Source organism: Hemitrygon akajei, unplaced genomic scaffold (genome assembly GCF_048418815.1).
Source record: "Hemitrygon akajei unplaced genomic scaffold, sHemAka1.3 Scf000143, whole genome shotgun sequence".
Taxonomy (NCBI): Eukaryota; Metazoa; Chordata; class Chondrichthyes; order Myliobatiformes; family Dasyatidae; genus Hemitrygon; species Hemitrygon akajei.
Window position 1 is genome coordinate 331038 of NW_027332029.1, and position 22202 is coordinate 353239.

Below are 22202 nucleotides of genomic sequence, written 5' to 3' on the forward strand. Positions count from 1 at the left end.
GTGGACTTTGTAACGGGGGGAGTGGGGCTCGTTGGACCTTGCTTATACAAACATCACCGACGCGTACCGGGTAGAGCCCCGCCCCCAGCTCGGTTACTCAAACCTCATTTATATTATGCTAATCCCAGCATACAGAACGCTCGTCAGAAGCTCCAGACCAGTTCAGAAGCAGGTGTAAACCTGGCCAGCAGGAGCCATCTCTGCTCTTCAAGACTGATTTGAGCACTCTGACTGGAACATCTTTAGGGAGGCTGCAACTGATGGCGACTCTACCAGCTTAGAGGAGTACACAGCATCAGAGACCAGCTACATCAGCAAGTGCATTGATGATGTTACTCTGTCCAAGACCATCACTATACGCGCTAACCAGAAGCCATGGATGGCCGAGGAGGTGCGTGCGCTGCTCAGGACCCGCGACTCCACCTTCAGAGCAGGCGACAAGGCAGCTCTATCAACAGCAAGGGCCAAACTATTCCGAGCTATCAGAGGGTCAAAGCGTGCACACGCCCAACTAATCTAAGGCCACTTCCAGGACAGTGGCGACACGCGGCGCATGTGGAAGGGCATCCAGAACATCAGCAATTACAGGGCACCATCAACTGACTGTGCAGGTGATACCTCCCTCCCAAATGCGCTGATAACTTCTACGCCCGTTCTGAGGCGGAAAATGACGTGGTGGCGAGGAAGTCCACCCCTCCTACAAATGACCACGTGCTGCGTCTCACTGTGGCCGATGTGAGAAGAACCCTGTGCAGGGTCAACCCACGGAAGGCTGCTGGACCACACAACATCCCTGGTAGAGTGCTCAGAGGATGTGCAGACCAGCTAGCAGATGTGTTCACTGACATCTTCAACATCTCCCTGAGCAGCGCCACCATTCCAATGTGCTTCAAAACCGCAACCATCGTCCCTGTGGTGAAGAAGTCTTCAGCGTCCTGCCTAAATGACTACCGTCCCGTTGCACACACATCCATCATCATGAAGTGTTTCGAGAGGCTCGTCATGAGGCATATCAAGACCCTTCTGCCCCCCTCACTGGACTCCCTACAGTTTGTGTACCGTCCCAACCGCTCAACAGATGACGCCTTTGCCATCACCCTTCACCTGGCCCTAACCCACCTGGACAAAAAAGACACATACGCTCGGAACCTGCTCATAGACTTCAATTCAGCATTCAACACAATCATCCCTCAGAAACTGATTGGAAAGCTGAGCCTACTGGGCCTGAACACCTCCCTCTGCAACTGGATCCTAGACTTCCTGACTGGGATACCTCAGTCAGTCCAGATCGGGAGCAGCATCTCCAACACCATCACACTGAGCCCAGGGGCCCCCCAGGGCTGCGTGCTCAGTCCACTGCTGTTCACCCTGCTGACCCACGACTGTGCTGCAACACACAGCTCGAACCACATCATCAAGTTCGCCGATGACAAGACCATGGTGGGTCTCATCAACAGGAACGACGAGCCCGCTGACGAGTCAGGAGGTGAAACGGCTAACGGACTGGTGCAGAGCCAACAACCTGTCTCTTAATGTGAACAAAACAAAAGAGATGGCTGTTGACTTCAGGAGGACACGGAGCGACCACTCCCCGCTGAAGATCGACGGCTCCTCGGTAAAGATCGTTAAAAGCTCCAAATTTCTTGTTGTTCACCTGCGGAGAATCTCACCTTGCCCGTCTACACATACTGCAGAGCACTCCCTTTACACTCTTTCACCAGACCCTAAAACACAGAAAGTTCTGAAGCCATCCCAGCCCTTGTGACAGTCGAGTGTCTGTGATAGTTTGGAACATACTTCAACCAAAGTAACAATCACGCCAGCAGCACTGAACGTTCCCATTGTTACCGACCTGAACTGCATGAAGTCAGCAATCTTCCGCCAATTCTGCATTTTCCCGACGACCGGGCATATGACTGTTTGAATTCAAGACGTATTTGCCAATCATGTTCATTGTAAAACAGCTTTATTTGAAAACTCCCCGGTATTATCATTAGACGCGTGCGTTATCTACACAGATGGCCATTTAATGTAAACACATACGTCATTCCATTCTTCAGCTCTTCCCTGAATTTCCTCTGTGTCAGTGTATAGATACAAGTATTGGTGCACAAGCTGAGAAATTGTAACATGAACCCAAACTGTTGTAGGATGTATACCGGGGAACTCAAATATCTGTCCTGGTAAAAATAGTTTTGCACTTGCCATTTCAGGGTATGGACTACAGAGGGCATCCAAAATAATACGAAGTTAGCTGATATAGAAAACAGCAAAATCATCGATCTTCTGCGTTTTTCCACCTCGGTATCTTTCTGATTGTCGCTGCTGTGCCGAAGCCTTCCGCGGACTCTATTTGCCACAACGATATGTCTTACGGTTAAACCGTTAAACACCAGGATTAAGCCGATTGGAAGCAATGGTGTTAAAATACTGTCCAGTAATTCGTATCCTTTCCCCGTGGATGAAGTAACGTATTCATATGAGCCGGTGCACCGCCACGGCGTGTTGTCAATGATGACGTAAGGTTCAATGGCAAAGTATAACGGGACACATCTCCCGCAGCTCACTATAGCCACGGTCATGATAACTGCTGTTGCTGTTCTCTCAGTGCAGTATCGTTTCCGCAGCTTTTGACAACATATTGCAATGAAACGATCGAAGGTAAAACTGACCGTAAACCAAACAGAACAGTGCGTCGCTGCCCTCCCAAAAACAAGTGTCAGAGCGCATACAGGAGTGATGAGTAGGGATCTGGAATAAATGTAGAAATTGTTGGTCTGTTCCACTAAAACAACAACCATAACCACCATCAGATCCGCTGTTGCCATTCCAACCAGGTAACGGGTGATGCATTTGGAGAGTCCGCATGTTCCACGAAATAGGATCACAATCGCCGTTAAATTTACTGCAATGAATTGGAAATAAAGAAATATAATTAAAATAAATGTAGATATTGTTGGTCTGTTCACTAAAGCAACAACGACAACCACCATCAGATCCGCTGATGGCATTCCAACCAGGTAACGGGTGATGCATTTGCAGACTCCGCATTTTCGCCGAGATAGGATCACTATCGCCGGTAAATTAACCTCAAGAAATTGGAAAGCAAAATAGAAATATTGTCAGCGGCAACTCTCTGAATGCCCCCATGGATATGGTCTGTTTGGAAGTGGATAGCGGCAGTCCAGAGTGTGCGGTCTCCGTCACTGCACTCCGGCTGCAGGACAATGACGCTTGTGAATGTCAGTGCATTGGCGACCTTCCCACCGTTCAGAACAAAGAATCTGTTCCAGACTCACGTACCGGTGAACGGGAGATCGTCCCAGTAAACACCATTTCAATTATTAAAGGTGAAATACTGATGGGATTGTTTGCAGCGGTGAAAAGTGGAATCAAAAACACATTTTATCCTGACTTATGTAAGAACAGACCTACGTGTCGAAAATAGACCGGACCGTCATTCAATAAACTGCCCTTGCTGTTATAAGGTCGAAGAGTCCACACTGATAGAAACTCGGACCTAGAAAAACAGAGACCAGCATCAGTTCAGAAAGCCTAGCCAGGTGAAATTATGAAACAATTTCAATATCGGCACGAACGTAATTGACAAATAAAAATTCACTTCGATCAAACTAAGAAAATGAAAATAAAACAATCAGATGCTTGATTCCTCGATTCCGGAAACACGTTTCAGCCGACGGTTGTATCTGTGTTTTGTAACAGTGCGGATACCGCAGCGCAGTAACGACAACACCATACATAAAGTAACTAGCTCCGGCAACTTACCGGGGACACCGACCGCTACAAGTGTGGGATAGAAAATGCCCGCGATGTAGTAAATCGCCGGATAACCCATATTCCGTTAGAAGCAGCGTTCAGTTGTACGGAACGTTTCAGCTGTTCAGATGGACCGGGGATCGGTTTCGTAGACTTTTATGGAGGTGACAGCAATTCCACTGAGGCAATTAGCGTGGCTATCACGCCAGGGACATTAGTGACAACCTACTACACAAACACTTACGTTAAACTATTTATACTCACTCTCTCGCCGTATCATGAATTTGGCTCCTCAAGTCATATTGCAATCTATTTACTTTAGGACAATTTGTAATGTGCGTTTTTTCATGTTATTTTCAATGATACCTGGCTTCAGCTATTTACATGGGACATTTTTATATCTGTGTTGCATTTAAAGTAGGCATTTATCGTGAAGTCGATTTATTTTGTAAGATTTGACAGAGCACATTCGCTTCTGAAATTGAAGGAAGGAGTTTGTCCTGGCTAGGGAATAGACAGCACTTCTTTATTAAAGGGGAACATTCGTTCATCTCTTCTTTCGTTCCTTCCAGCCATTCCGGGCGTTTTGAATGATAGAAGTCACAGTGACAGCTGACATACATTACAATAAAATACACTGCACTTATGTTCCTCCAAATATATTAAAAGATCCACAGCGATATTCCAGAGACTTGCGAGAAAAAAAAAAACGGATCGTGTATTCGGAAAATTAGCGAGGGCTGTTGACAATTTAAAGAACAATATTGGCTGTTTGACACGAACCTGACCCCTGCCAGAGAAAGACTTGACCACCCCATACCCTTGACATGCGATGCAGTCTGTTTAACTTTCAAGATATTCTCAAACCTGTCACAATCCTACGACTCTTTCTCTAGCCATTCCCTGTTTGAACAGATGTAGCAAGTGAAATCTGTGAACTATCCGCAGGTTCCCAGGCTGTTCTATTATTTGCCACAAAGTTGCATTTTTTTCTCCTGACTTACTGTTAGTTATATTGCCTTTCGAGCGTCACTATGAGTCTGTGCAGAACAGCGGAAGTGTTCAATCACACTTCTTCCTGCTCCTGCAGTGAACCACTCCGTGACTATTGTGATATTCGCACCGACGACCTTGCCTCGGCTGAATGGAGAAAGTCTCACCACTCTGTTTCCATTGTAAAACTCTTACTAATGTGCGGCCCTCGTTTGACTCGAGAAAGTATCACCTCTGCCTTCAAATTCATCCTTCCAAAGTGAATCACTCCGTAACATTCCGGGTCGATCTCCATCTGTATCTTTTCAGAGCTGCTCTCCGTCCAGTCATTGTACTGTTGTAATCTATGATAACCTTCCGCACTGTCCATGTTTCCACCAACTTCCACATCATTGCAAATTTAATCACCCACCCTTCCTTTTCCTTACTCACATCATTTTTAAAGCTCAGATATCCGGGGGTCTCAGAACAGATCTCTGCGGGACATTACCGGCACCAACATCCGGGAGAAAACTCTCCATCCACAACTACCCTCTGGCTTCTTGGGCGTCAGTCCTGAATCCACAAGACGACTTTCCCAGGATACCAAGCCTTCCGAAAGGCCCTACCATGGTTAACCGAAAGTATAACCGTCACACCCTCACAGATTTGAACCAGGTTCGCGAGACATGGTCTGCCCCTCACAAAGCCATACTGATCCTCCAAAACTAGGTAATGGTTCTCCGGATTCTCGAAAATCTTGTTTCTAAGAATATTCTCCGATAATTTGCCCGTCACTGAAGTAGGAATCACAGTTTCCCGCAGTCACCCAGGGTTTCTCCCGAACACTCAAGAGGACTTATCTGTTCTAATGTTTTTTTTTTCAGATGTTCCAGCACATCCTCTCTTTTAACCTCGGTATGTTGTCGCACATCGGGCCGTTTAAGGCTGTCCTCACAAATGTCCCTCTCACTGGTGAGTACTGAACTGAAGTCTTCATTCAGGACCTGCCCTTCTTTCCCGGACTTCAGAGGCTTGTTTCATCTTCTATCCCCGACCGGTCCTACACTCACTCTGGTCATCCTGTTCTTCACATTCATCTAGAATGGCTTGGGGTTTCCTTTAAAACTACTGCAGACCTTCTGTAGATGTTTCTATTTATCCAAATTCCATTCTTCAGTTTGTCCCCGGCTGCTTTGTAAATTTACAGTCATGTCTGATCGTTGCCTTCCAATCCTGAGGTCAGCTTCCTAAAGCTTATTTCTTCCTCTTGACCAGATGTCAAACGAAATAACCCGAAAACTAAACAAGTTATCAAGTCATTATGGAAACGCCACAAACTGCTTCACTACTAAGTAAGTAATGGGAGATTTTCTTTACAAGGTATTTCTATTTAAACTATTCGGCTTAAAAGGCGGAGTTTATTTTGAAATAAATGTGACATTAGGGCAGAGTCTGGACTACCAAGTTCTCTGTTATCGTTATTATAAAATTAATTATTCAAGAGGCAATTTGTTTTCTACTGCTGGCGTTAATGTTACCAGGATGGAAAATCACCTTATACATAACACATTCTTCATTAGTAATGTCATTAAGTGTTTAAGCTATCAATCTCCCACTACAGATATGCACTTATCTTTTCAATTTTGTTAGAGTGCTTTTCCTCAAAACTGCGAATTCTCTCAATCTGCATTCCTGGGTATTTGAAATACTAAAATAAAGAAGCCTTTGAAATTTCATTTGCAACTTCAACCAAGTTCGACTCGGATATTATTACTGTTACTTACATAACAACCAATTTATTGTCAACGCGTATCTCATCCCATTTTTCAGCTCATCTCTGAACTTCCTCTGCGTCAGGCCGTAGATGCAAGTGTTGGTGCAGGTACTGAGATACCTTAACATAACACCACATTGATGCAAGTGTTGGTGGAGGTACTGAGATACCTTAACATAACACCACATTGATGCAAGTGTTGGTGCAGGTACTGAGATACCTTAACATAACACCACATTGATGCAAGTGTTGGTGCAGGTACTGAGATACCTTAACATAACACCACATTGATGTAAGTGTTGGTGCAGGTACTGAGATACCTTAACATAACACCACATTGATGCAAGATGTATATCGAAGTTCTCAAATACTTGTCTGCAAAGGAAAAAAAAAATCACGGCTTGCCATTTCATAGAGTGTATTAAATAGGACATCCAGAGTAAAATGAAATTACCCGGCAGAGCAAACAACATATTAATAGACTTTCTCTGGTTCTCCACCACGGTCTTTTTGATTTTCAGTATTACTGCAGGGTCCCTTGCGGACCCGATTTGCCGCTATAATGTGTCTCGCTGTAAAACCGTTACAAAGAAAGATTAAACATTTTCTTTAATTGCGGTGTGGTGATGCTGTCAACAAACTCGTAGATCTTCCACACTGATCAAGTGAAGTTTTCAGATATGTGGACGCAACGCCAAGGTACATTGTTAATTATTACATCATGCTCCACTATAATTTAAAACAGGATACACCTCACAACTCCCACAATCGCAACTATTACTATTACTACAGTAGCTACTCTTTCTGTACAGTGTCGCTTCCGAAGTTTCCGCCAGAAAATCGCAATGTAACAATCAAATGTGAAAACAACTGTGAGCCGAACCGAGCAGTCCAGGCTTGGAAATTTAAACAGGAAGTTCAGAGCGCAAACCGGCGTAAAGTGCAAGAAGCTGGCGTACAAGTAGAGATTACTGATGTCCTGCACAGTAACTGTAAGGACAACCACAATGAGATTGGCCGCAGCCATTCCCATAAGGTAGAGAGTGATACATATGGAGAGTCCACATTTAAACAGAAAAGTCAGAGCGCAAACCGGTGTAAAGTGCAAGAAGCTGGCATACAAGTAGAGATTATTGATGTCCTGCACAGTAACTGTAAGGACAACCACAATGAGATCTACCGCAGCTATTCCCATAAGGTAGCGAGTGATACATTTGGAGAGCCCACATTTTCCACGAGACAAGATCACAATCGCCGTTAAATTCCCTGAAATATACAGCGAAACCAGAGGTTAGCTGTAGAGAAGTTCAGTCAAATCATTCCCCGCCGATTGACAAATGGAGAAAATGTTGACTGCACTGAGCACCCGCTCGTACCAGTATCAGCACCTGCTTTACCGGCGTACTGGCACTTAAGACCTCGGGATATAAACAACAGACTTGACTAATGCTACTTAATGTGGAGATGTAATGCACGGGGAATAATATGCAGTGTCCGGTCAGACTCCCGAATTATTACATACGTCCGAACGGAAGTAAAGAAAAATGACTCAAAAAGTTCAATTGGTCATCCGAAAGATGTGGAAACAAATGGTTAATGTTTCAAGTCGATATAAACTTCAGCAAAATTAGAATTTTTGTAGTCTACGTGAAGCCTACCATGCAGGAGCAATAAACAATTTTGTCTGGTTGATTCAATAGAACTGGCAATTGGTCCTTAGAAGAGGTTCCTTTGTTCTCAAAGCGTTAAAATGCTGTGAAAACACCATTTAAAAAAACAGAGTGTTTCCGGTCACAGAGCTGCCAACTCATCTGATTTTGTGTCTCTGCTGACAGGGAAAGAAAATAAAAGCTGGTCAAATATTACAGGTGACCGGACTGCAGTAGAACGTGATGGTGCTGAAGAGGCTGGAGTCCAAGATAACTGGAATTGGGGAATCTTTATTCTTTCCCGAAGGCTGTAGTGTTCCCTGTGCGGAGGACACGCCGTGGTTGTTCCCGGTGCGCAGGGGCTCCTGTTGAACCTCTTTCAACCGAGGCATGGCGCACAGACAGATATTTTCAGAAATGAAATGAGACAGAATATAACACTAAGGGTTTTACGACGCTGCAACGAGTTGCCTCAATCTCCATCTGATCGTAATGAGCATTTATCGATCTGTGACACTGTCTCAGTTATCCCTTCTCCACTGGCACTGTCTGACAAAGGCACAGTCTGCAGCTCAGCATTTGCAATCGTTACAGGCGTCTGACGGTGTTCTCACTCTCTAACTGTGCTAAGGGCTTAACATAATGCAGTAACATCAACGCTACCCTCTTTATCCAAAACACGTTGAGCAAAATCATCAGATAGCCTCATTTAGAGTCGCCCTGGTGTTTCGTAATGCAAATATATAATTTGATTTACCTATGTCTTTCTCCTGTTGTTGTTCTTTGATATATTCACCTGCATTTGTAATTTTCAATGTGTGTCTGCATTGATTTTGTTGCAGTCACTCCTCCGGTATCCCAGCAATACCTGACTGGTGCCTTCTTAAATGAGATCATCGCCTTCTCCTAAATCACGAACTGCTGACCACCTTGTTTTCCTATTTTCAAGGGATGTTTTTTTGAAAGGTACACAGTAATAATCATTCAGAAAGCTGACAATTGCTAGATGCTTCCCAGACAATTACGACAACAGAAAAACACAACGGATGTGTGGATTGGCACGAAAAAGAATGAAGGGGGACCGGGACAGCCCAAAGAATTGAATTGTTTTTTCAACAGCTTTAATGAGGAGACTTCTGTTCCCCTCTCAAATCTATCCAAATCCCCAGCTCATCCCTCGCCCTCCGTCTCTCTCCAAGGACACCGTAGAGCCAACGACCATAGACAGATGGACTGTTACAGCTAAGCAGGTGAGGCGAGAGAACAGCAGGCTTGAGCCAATCAAGGCTGCTGCCATGGATTATGTCCACGGGCACGCAATGTGTGTGCTGCTCAGCTGGGTGAAGTCTTTCAATACATCTTTGATCTGAGCCTCAGTCTGGAGAGGGTTCCATGCTGTCGAAAATACCCTGTCAAGTTCCAGTACCCAAGAAGACATGTCCCACCACGTCCAGTAAATGCAGACCAGAGGCAGTAACCTCTCATTTTATGAAATCATTAGAAAGACTGCTCCGGTCACCCATCCGGACCATCGTAACTGGACTCCCTGAAGTTTGCTTTACTGCATCTTAGTGTGGAGTACGCCAGTTTCTTCCTGCTTCAACAGACTTAAGCCCATATGGACGACCATCCAGGCAGCACTGTGAGAATAGTGTTCTTTGATTTCTGCAAAGTTTATAACACCATGCGGCCTGCTTTCTTGGGGTGTAATCTCACGGAGATACAGGTGGATATGCCACTAGTTTCCTGCAATACAGAATACTTGTCCAGATGGCCACTGTTTGTGAGTTTGCAGGGCTACGTGTCAAGTACCGTGGTTGCAGGCACACAGGCACCTCAGCGGACTGCCCCGTCCCTCTTCGACCAATCGGCGATTAAGGTTAATTAATAAGAACAAATTAAAAGAAGGCAGCAGCAAGCGGAGCGGGCATCTGAGTGGAGATGGTCAGAGTGGCGACCTTAAGGCTTTAGCTCTTCGAAAATTAAGCGAAGAGATGCCAGACTCTGAGAAAGCCATGGAAAGAAAAGCGCGTTTTCATTTTCCTACTCTTCTTTATATCTTCTCAGCTCGGTAAAGATGACAGGCGAGGTTAAGGAGCCAGCGCAGAGCACCCCGGCAGCCATTTCCCTCAACAACATGGCATTTCACTTTGGATACTGTCGGCTGGTATGACCTAACAGAGGAAAGTCACAGTGGTCTGGTCCATGGAGCTGAGTCTGCCTTTATGACCCAGAGGAGAAGGGGGAAGAAGAGTCATACTAGAGTGATTGGGGATTCGTTAGTTAGGGAAATAGAACGGAGGGTTTGTGGACAGGAACGCCATTCCTGGATGGTATGTTGTCTACCGGCTGCCAGCGTCAGGGATGTTTTCAATCGAGTCCTCAGCATTCTGAAATGGGCGAGTGAATAACCTGAAGTCGTGGTCTGCGTGGGTGCCAATGACATGGGTATGGTGAGTGACGAGGTATTGCATCGTGAGTTCAGAGAGTAGCTGCTAAATTAAAGGACAGAAAGTCCAGAAGTGTAATATCGAGATTACTACCCGCCTCACATGCTAGAGTATCTAGTGAAGACTATACATTTTAATACGTGGCTATGGAGTTGGTGTAGGTCCAGGTGCATAATATTTCTGGATAACTGGTCTCTCTTCCAGGGAAGGTGGGATCAGTGTTGAGAGGAGTGTTTTCACCCGAACTAGTGAAGGTTTGCTAGTGCTGCACGATGGATTACTAGAGTTGCAGAGGAATGGGAGCCAGAGTGCCAGAACAGAGTGTCATAGGGTTAGAAGGTGTTGAACTATTCTGGATAAGGCTAAAGAACTGCAGGGGTAAAATTAAACTGACTGAAAACAGTGGAATGGATGTGGACTACACGGTGATAGAAAATGCATGCCAGAAGGCCAATGTTAAAATTGTCATGAAGGACTTCAATAACAGGTATATTGGCGAAACATGGCTGGTGCTTAATTACAGGAGCCGGGATTTCTAGAGTGTTTACAAGATGCCTTTTGAGTGTATGTCCTGGCTGAGCCCTCTAGAATATTGGTTATTATGGACTGGGCAATGCGCAATGAATCAGGCCTGATAAGATGTTCCAATTCCCCCTGAACCTTGAGGAGAAGCTAAAGCCAGATGTATCAGTTTTACAGTGATATATCAGTGTTAAAGTGAATTACAGAGGCATGAGTGAGGTGCTGGGCAGAATTGTTTGGAAAAGAAAACTGTCAGGAATGACAGATGATCTGCAGTGGCTGGAATATCTGGAGATAATTCGGAAGGCACAGGATGTATACATGTCAAAGAAGAAGAGGTATTCTAAAGAAAAGATGACGCCACCATGGGTAACCAAAGCTGTCAAGACCAACATGAAAGAAAAAAAATAGAAAGGGCATATTATTGAGCAAGATTAATGGGGGGTTGCAGGATGGGGAAGCTTTTAAAACAAAAACAGTTAGAGACAATTAAAAAGTCATTACTAAGGTAAAGATTGAAAACAGAAGTAAACTGACGAATAATATTAACAAGGATAGCAAAAGCTTTTTCAGATACATAAACTGCAAGAAATTAGGAGAGTGTGGATATTGAACAGCTGGAAAACGGTGTAAGAAATGTAGCAAGGTGGGACCATGAAATACCGGAGAAACTAAACCAGTATTGTGCAACAGTCTTCGCTCTGGAAAACACTGGAAGTGTGTTGGAAGTTGCCGATGTCAGGAGGCATTAAGAGCATGAACTGCGTGAAGTTACCATGACGAGAGAGAAGGTCTTTGTGAAGCCAAAACCTTGAAGACAGATGTTATCAGGACCAGATGTTGTACACCTCAGAGTTCTGAAAGTGTTGGAGGACTTAGTGATGATCACTCTGTTCTGGAATGATTTTGGACGTCTGGAAAATTGCCAACAACATTTCACACTTCAGGAAGGGACAGAGTCAGAAGAAAGGAAGATTTCGCTCCATTCGTCTGACCGCAGTGGTGGGGAAAATGTTGGGGTTAATTATTCAGGATAAAGTCTCGGATGGTCGGAGAAACACGATTTAAAAAAAAAAAAGTCGGTAGTCAGCATGATTTCGTCGAGGGAAAATCCTGCCTGAAAAATCTACTGGAAATCTCTGAGGAGGTTGCAAGCCGGATAGACCAAAGGAGAATCATTTAATGTTGTACACTTTCATTATCAGAAGGCATTTGACAAGTGCCACACATGTGGTTGCTTGGCAGCATTGCGCACATAGTTTTACGGAAAAAGGTAATAGCATGGATCAAGCATTGATTGACTGGCAGAGGGCAAAGAGTGGGAATAAAGACAGCCTTTTCTGACTGGCCGCGGTGACTAGTAGTGTTCCACATTGGTCTGTGTTGGGACCGATTTTTTCCGTTATATGTCAATGATTTCGATGACGTAAGTGATGGCTTTGTTGCAATGTTTGCAAATTGCCATAACTTCCATAGTTCTAACGAGAAACTTACTGCTCTGAGCCTGCCACCCCCCCCACACCCCCCCCCCCCCCCCGCCCCCATATCCGTGTCTAGTCAGGGCATGGATACAATGGTTAAAAACCAACATCTGCACCTCTCTAACCTGAGGCATATCCCAGCAGACTAACATTAATCAATTATTAATATTGCAAGTTCACCTTTATTTTACCTCCCACTTTACATATAATGAAACATCACGAATTAGGAATATTAAGCAATTTGCTCTTTCCCTCTCACTAACCCGTCTCCATAATGAATAAATCTTCAGGATGTGTTCATTGATCCATTGCCCAAGTTAATCATCTTTAATCTTCATAACAAATGGCCTACCAGTCCCATCAAATATATTAGTTTGTACATTGCGTATCCTGCTGTTAATGTCATCTACCTGTACGGTGAAAGCGTTGTACGACGTTTCAGTAAGGCGTCAAATCAGCAGTAATACTGTGGAGCAGAACATACTGTAGGTTTAAGTGGGAGCGGTGTAGCTTAAGAAGTGTGAGTGTACTGATAGGAGTTTTCGATATTGCAGAACATACACTTGAAATGACCGCTTGGAGGACGAATACTGGATTATTACTTTGGTTTATATCTGAAAACAACGACTTTCCAAAGTGAGAAAGGAGATCTCCTGCACAATTTACAATCTGCGCTCAAATACAACACATTTAATCTCACAGTGACATTGGGGAAATCCGGTGACAGTCGTGTTGGTGTTAGAAGCGGGAAAGGCAGGGGAATGGTGACCATTGAACTGCAGGTTTTAGAAAACTGAAACTGAAACAGCCAACGCTGGTCAGGACAACAGACAGACAAATGGATGCAATATTACAGCTGAAGTACATTCTCTGAAGTAGTATTACAAATATATCCAAGCTCTGTGGCTACCTCAGAATAAAACTAAAGATTCAACCTTTCCGCTAGTATATCATAAGCTGTGACACATGTCAATGATAATTAAAGGGCAACATTTATTTATTTATTTGTTTGTTTATTTACTTATTTATTTATTTATTTATTTATTTTTAAACTTTACAAAAGAACATCTGACATACCAAGGGTGACAAAGTGAAATCGATACAGTAATGAACAATTGTGAAGATATTCGGACGGTGTCTTCTGAGGAATATCTGAGACAAATACCAGATCTTTGACTGTAGGCAATTCTCAGAAGAAACCGGGAAATTTGAAATCATTGCTCCTTCCTCCCAAGTGTAACCTTGAGTGGATAACGCGTTTTTGTACGGGCGACACTGCCTCTCAAGCTATGCTGACATTTGGATATTGCCACCCACCCTCCTACATTTTTATGCAAATACCGAAAGGCATGATAAGTTCCGGGCTAGGTCTGGAATTACGTTACTTAACTTTATGTTTTATAATTTTACCCTGTTATGGATCGTGGAGCCACCATACTCCATCGTCCAGAGCTATGAACAGTAAGTTTCTTTTCAAAATTTCCATGGAAATCAGAAACTGTCAGGCTTCCTTCGACTGACTTCGCTTTCCATGTGAAAATTAACATGTCCATACCCTTACAACATTTCATGTAGAAAGAGGTTTTGTTTGTAACAGGTTTGCTCAAATGTTTTCTCAGTACTTCTGGTTTCTGGGGAGCTCATTAACATTCATTTCTTAACACTGTCATCGAGAAATCATTGCAAATTCAATTTCAGCCCTTCAGAAGCACATGCAAATTGTAAACCAGCGGAATTTCTTGTTCATATCTCTTTTCAAATATATATATATATATAATTTCTTTGGTGGACTCTCCCTCCACAAGATGAGATAAACTCCCCACTCCCAAGACCAGTTACAAAAGGAGGAGTGTTGGCCGGGGGTCAACATTGAAGGCAGAATATAGTATTAAACGTAATACTCTTGCATTGTGGAAGATCAGAGAGATCTTGGGATCCACGTCCACAGGGCACTCAAAGCTGCTATGCAGGATGACAGTGTTGTTAGGTCGTATATTGTGTTTGTATTCTTCAAATGTGGGATTTAGTTCAAGACCCATGAGTTAACGTTACATCTATATTAGAACTTAGTTCGTCCCCACTTGGAGTACTGTGTTCAGTTCTGGTCACCTCACTATGGGAAGGATGTGGATATATTAGAGAGATTGCAAAGGAGATTTACAAGGATGTTGCTTGGATTGGATAACATACCTTATGGGAATAGGTTGAGTAAACTCGGTCTTTTCTCCATGGAGCGAAGGAGGATGAAAGGTGACCGAATAGAGGCGAATTGGATGATTAGAGGCATTGATCGTCCGATCGTCAGAGGCTTTTTTCCCAAGGCTGAAATACCTATCGCGAGAGGCCACAGTTTTAAGGTGCTTAGAAATAGATGCAAGTGGGGATGTCAGGGGTACGTTATTCGCAAAGACTGTGGAGGTTAAGTGGAATGCACTGCCGGCGACAGTGGTGGAGGCGGATACAATAGGGTCTTTTAAGAGCCTCTTAGCTAGGTATATGGAGCTTAGAAATATAGAGAGCAATACGGTAAGGAAATTCTAGCCAACATCTAGAGTAGGTTACATGGTCTGCACAAGATTGTGAGCCGTCGGCCTTGTAATGTGCTGCTGCAGATTTCTATGTTCGATGTATTCTGTGGGGGAATCCGAAAGACCATCCCAGGACAGGCACATTTTTGAAGCTGCTGACGGCGGCCTTCGCCTCAGTGGGAGAGATGGGAAGAAGAAGAAGAAGAAGAGGAAGAAGAAGAAGAAGAAGAAGAAGAAGAAGAAGAAGAAGAAGAAGAAGAAGAAGAAGAAGAAGAAGAAGAAGAAGAAGAAGAAGAAGAAGAAGAAGAAGAAGAAACAACCACCTAATCAGACGGCACAACGGTTTCATGGCATCAGACAAGAACACTGTTTTGTTCCCATCCTTCTGATCGGATAGTGTTTGCTCTTAAGACACAGCAGCCGTCTGACGTCATTCGATCCATCCGGTCTGCACCGTCATTACATCATGGCTGACTTATTATTTCTCTTTCTCCCCATTTTCCTGCCTTCTCCCCGGAACGTTGGACACCTGGATGAATCAAGTCAATATCAAAGTGCGCTTGAAGTATTCCCAGCGTATTAGCATCCAACAGACTTCTGTGGCAATGGATTCTACAGATTCGCCACCATCTGGCTGAAGATTCTTATTCCCCTCATCTCCTTTCAAAATGGACGTCCCTCCATCTTGAGTCTGTACCCTCTGGTCCGAAACTCCCCTTACCATAGAAAACATCATTTCCACAATATCTAGGCCTTTCAATATAGAATAGGTTCCAGCAAACCCGTCCCCCCCGCCCTCCGCCACACACTCCCCAGGAACCTTCATGCTGCTAATCTCCAGCGCGTTCCAGTTCAGAGCCCATAAACACTCCTTGTGTATTGATCCTTTTATTCCTGGGTTCATTCTAGTCTACGTCCTCTGGACCCTCTCCAATAGCAGCACATCGGCTTCTCAGAAAAGGGGCGCAAAACTGCTTACAATACCCCATTTGCGGTCTGACCAGTACCTTATAAATACTCCGCATCATGCCCTTGCTTTTACATTTCAATCCTCTCGAAATTAACCAAACATTTGCGTAAGTTTATGTGCATAAATCAGTCTGGGTTCATAAGCTCTTATAATCTATTTGCATTTATTTTCTTTTTTTATTGTTTTCCTGTCTGCATTCTTTTTTTATGCTGCAGTGGATTGGGACAAACCATCATTTTGCACTGCAAAATGATAATAAGCATTTGGAACTTGAAATGTGTACAAACAATGCATTTGGTTTCCTTACCGCCGACTCAGCCGGCAAGTTGACCATGAGAGAATCTTGCAGGAGAACTCCCAAAACCTTTTGCACCTATGATTTTTGAATATTCTCTCCTGTAAGAAATTAGCCCATGTCGTTACAACTTCTGTCAGCTTGCATGACCATACCCTTCTCTCCATCTTTATTCCATCTGCCACTTCTTTGCATATTCCCTCAATCTTTCCAAGTCCTTTTGCAGGCACCCTGGGAGCGTGGTCTCTGGGGATCGGACGGTGTGTAACTCGCGGATGGTGAGTCCTTGGGGATGGGAAAGTGTGTGAATTGAGGAGGGAGCGTTGCTGGCATAACTCGGGAAGATGGTACCCTGGGGAACGGACGGTGTGTAACTCGCAGAGAATGAGTCACTGGGTTCTACCGGTGTGTACCTCATGGAGGGTGAGTCACTGGGGATCGAACGGTGTGGAACTCGGGGAGGGTAGATCCCCAGGGACTGCTGGGGTTCGGACGGCTTGTGGGCTGAACTGTACGGAGTGACGTTTGCAAATGATGGAGAGTGATCAGGGAGCGGAGATTGTATAATATTATCAATTTTGAAGTGTTTCGTCCAATGGAAGACGTATGAAAGGAGGCCCAGCAGATCTCTCTCGCTTTGTCCCAACAAGAGAGATGCTGATATAGCATCCTGTTTCTCAGCCGGACAAGGTGGGTGAAGGATACACTTGTAATAGCTTAAGTGGTACTTCAGGGAGACCGGCGAAGGAAGATGCGATGTAGAAGCTGAACATCCACGTAGGCAGACGTGTGGCTTGAATGTGCCATGTTCAACTGAAGCTCATGGAACTCGCGGCCAGCCCATTTGCTGGAATTTCCGTTGGGCGAAATCGTGACCACAAAAAAAGTGTCTTCGTCAAGCCGGTCTCAGTGGAACGGCATTGTTTCTCCCTTCATCCTTTCTCCTGGAGAAGAAGCAACCTCAGGAGGGCCGGGCCCTGGCAACTGTCTTCAATTCTTCCTGCTGACGAACTGGGAGACCTTCGAAATTCGGAACAAATAACCCTCAGCCCGATTAACAATTAATAGATTAATAGAAAAAGTAAAGTTGTGCCGAATATGTCCCTACCTTAGAAATTACTATGCTTTCATATAGCCCTCTATTTTTCTAAGCTCCATGTAACTATCTAAAAGTATCTTAAAATATCCTATCTTATCTGCCTCCACCACCGTTTCTGGCAGCCCATTCAACACACTCACCACTCTCTGAGTAAAAAAAAATAACCCTGACATCTCCTCTGTACCTACTCCCCAGCACCATAAACCTGTGTCGTCTTGTGGCAACCATTTCAACCCTGGGGAAAAAGCCTCTGACTATCCACACGATCAATGCCTCCCATCGTCTTGTACATCGTCTTATCTCACTTGTTACGTATTCAGGCAACAATAAATATATATGAGTTAGGCAAGGGTTTTTATAACAAATAACACGTTTATTGAACACTGAAAACAAACACCCCAAAAGTAAACAAACACTAACGTAACCGGAAATCAGCTGCTGTGCGGCAGATTCACAGTTCTTAAAGCGGTATTGAAAAAAAAACAGTTCTTTGAAGCGGTATGCCGAAAGTTCAAAAGCTCACAGACCATTTAAAAGGAGAGACTTTTTAAGGCGATTTAAATTATCTTCCAGGTCGTTGTCCTTCGATCCCCGGCGTCGAACTCTTCCCACGTCGAATTTTTATAAAACGTAACGGTTTAAAGGCACTAACCTCTTCCTCCACACTCTGTCCTCAATCTCCTGCTATCCCCAGCAGAGTTTAACACGAGAACAGTCAACGAAATCCTTCTGAATGAGGATCAAATAAGGTCGAAACCAATCCACCGTCGAAAATCGATTCTCCTCGATCTTTATCTTCCAAATTCTTATCTTCACTCACCACCAGCAAAGAAACTGCTGGCAAAGACCTTTTAAATTTTAGGCATTAGATAAAACTTCATTTTTTAACTAAACTGCGTCATCACATTAAATCACGCAGTGGCATGAAGTCAACTTGGCAAATCCAGCCACGAACTACCCCACCCCACAGGGTGCGTCTTCCTTTTATAACCTGTAAAAAAAAAACCTGTCACATGACCTCTACTGGCGGGAAAATGACGTCACTCCACCATCACAAGACCATTACATCAAGTCCAGTATAACTTCAACCCCAGTCACGTGACAAAGGTACCACTGTCACGTGTCACGAGTACGTAACACACTCTCCGTCGCTCCAAGGAGAAAAGGCCGAATTCACTCAACCTATTCTCATAAGGCATGCTCCCCAATCCGGGCTACATCCTTGTAAATATCCTCTGCACCCTTTCTATGGCTTCCACATCCTTCCTGTAGTGAGGCGATTAGAACTGAACACAGTACTCCAAGCGGAGTCTGACAAGGTCCTGTATAGCTGCAACATTACTTTCCGACTCCAAAATTCAGTTCCACGATTGATGAAAGCCGGTGCGCCATAAATCCTTCTTCACCACAGACTCAACCTGAGCAAATGGCTTGAGCGTCCTACGGACTCGGTCCACAAGATCTCTCTTATCCTCCATACTGTCAGGAGTCTTACATTTAATACTATATTCTGGCATTATATTTGACCTACAAAAATGAATCAGTTCACACTTATCTGGTTTAAACTCCATCTGCCACTTCTCAGCACAGTTTTGCATCCTATCAACGTCCCATTGTAACCTCTGACAGCCCTCCACACTATTAACAACACCTCCAACCTTTGTGTTATCAGAAAACGTGCTAACCCTTCCCTACACTTCTTTATCGAGGTCTTCTATTAAAATTACGAAGACTAAGAGTCCCAGAACAGATCCCTGAGGCAATCCACTGGCGAACGACCTCCATGCAGAACATCACCTGTCTACAACCACACTTTGCCTTCCGTGGGCAAGCCAGTTCTGGATCCACAAAGCAAAGTCCCCTTGGATTCTATTCTTCCATTATTTCTCAATAAGCCAATGACTGGAACGTACCAATGCAGAACTCCACACAAGTATACCCTGAACCTGTACCCCTCCATAACATCCCTGTCTCACTGGAACGTACCAATGCAGAACTCCACACAAATATGCCCTGAACCTGTACCCTCCATAAACTCCCTGTCTCACTTGAACGTACCAATGCAGAACTCCACACAAATATGCCCTGAACCTGTACCGCTCCATAACCTCCCTGTCTGACTGGAACGTACCAATGCAGAACTCCACACAAATATGCCATGAACCTGTACCCTCCATAACCTCCCTGTCTCACTGGAACGTACCAAAGCAGAACTACACACAAATATGCCCTGAACATGTACCCCTCCATAACCTCCTGTCTCACTGGAACGTAACAATGCAGAACTCCACACAAATATGCCATGAACCTGTATCCTCCATAACCTCGCTGTCTCACTGGAAAGTACCAATGCAGAACTCCACAAAAATATGCCCTGACACTGTACCCGTCCATAACCTCCCTGTCTCACTGGAACGTACCACTGCAGAACTCCACAAAAATATGACCTGAACCAGTGCCCCTCCATAAACTCCCAGTCTCACTGGAACGCACCAATGCCGAACTCCACTCAAATATGCCCTGAACCTGTACCCGTCCATTATCTCCCTGTCTCACTGGAACGTACCAATGCAGAACTACACACAAATATGCCCTGAACCTGTACCCCTCCATAAACTCCCTGTCTCACTGGACCGTACCAAAGCAGAACTCCACACAAATATGCCCTGAACCTTTACCCGTCCATAACCTCCCTGAGTCACTGGAACGTACCATTGCAGAACACCACACAAATATGCCCTGAACCTTTTACCCGCCATTACCTCCCTGTCTCACTGGAAAGTACCACTGCAGAACTCCACACAAATATGCCCTAAACCTGTACCCTCCATATCCTCCCTGTCTCACTGGAACGTACCAATGCAGAACTACACAAAAATATGCCCTGAACCTGTACCCCTCCATAACCTCCCTGTCTCACTGGAACGTACCAATGCAGAACTCCACACAAGTATGCCCTGAACCTGTACCCGTCCATTATCTCCCTGCCTCACTGGAAAGTCCCACTGCAGAACTCCACACAAATATGCCATGAACCGGTACCCTCCATAACCTCCCTGTCTCACTGGAAAGTACCAATGCAGCACTCCACACAAATATGCCCTGAACCTATACCCGTCCTTAACCTCCCTGTCTCACTGGAATGTGCCACTGCAGAACTCCACACAAATATGCCCTGAACCTGTACCCTCCATAACCTCCCTGTCACACTGGAACGTACCAATGCAGAACTACACACAAATATACCCTGAACCTGTACCCCTCCATAACCTCCCTGTCTCACTGGAACGTCCCACTGCAGAACTCCACACAAATATGCCCTGAACCTGTACCCCTCCATGACATCGCAGTCTCACTGGGTCATCCCAACGCAGTACTCCACACAAATATGCCCTGAACTTGTACCCTCCCATAACCTCCCTGTCTCACTGGAACGTACCAATGCAGAAGTCCACACAAATATGCCCTGAACCTGTACCCCTCCATAAACTCGCTGTCTCACTGGAACGTACCAATGCAGAACTACACACAAATATGCCCTGAACCTGTATCCCTCCATAACCTCCCTGTCTCACTGGAACGTACCAATGCAGAACTCCACACAAATATGCCATGAACCTGTACCCTCCATAACCTCCCTGTCTCACTGGAACGTACCAATGCAGAACTCAGCACAAATATGCCCTGAACCTGTACCCCTCCATAAACTCGCTGTCCCACTGGAACGTACCAATGCAGAACTGCACACAAATTTGCCCTGAACCTGCACCCCTCCATAACCTCCCTGCCTCACTGGAACGGACCAATGCAGAACTCCACACAAATATGCCCTGAACCTTTACCCGTCCATAACCTCCCTGTCTCACTGGAACGTACCATTGCAGAACACCACACAAATATGCCCTGAACCTGTACCCGCCATTATCTCCCTGTCTCACTGGAAAGTACCAATGCAGAACGCCACACAAATATGCCCTGAACCTGTACCCGTCCATAAACTCCCTGTCTCACTGGAATGTACCACTGCAGAACTCCACACAAATATGCCCTGAACCAGTACCCTCCATATCCTCCCTGTCTCACCGGAACGTACCAATGCAGAACTCCACACAATTATAAACTGAACCTGTACCCCTCCATAACCTCCCTGTCTCACTGGAACGTACCAATGAGGAACTCCACACAAATATGCCATGAACCTGTATCCTCCATAACCTCGCTGTCTCACTGGAAAGTACCCATGCAGAACTCCACAAAAATATGCCCTGACACTGTACCCGTCCATAACCTCCCTGTCTCACTGGAACGTACCACTGCAGAACTCCACACAAATATGCCCTGAACCTGTACCCGTCCCTAACCTCCCTGACACACTGGAACGTCCCACTGCAGATCTCCACACAAATATGCCCTGAACCTGTACCCTCCATAACCTCAATGTCACACTAGAACGTACCAATGCAGAACTACACACAAATATGCCCTGAAACTGTACACCTCCATAAACTCCCTGTCTCACTGGAACCTACTAATGCAGAACTCCACACAAATATGCCCTGAACCTTTACCAGTCCATAACCTCCCTGTCTCACTGGAACGTCCCACTGCAGAACTCCACACAAATATGCCCTGAACCTGTACCCCTCCGTAACCTCGCAGTCTCACTGGATCGTCCCAACGCA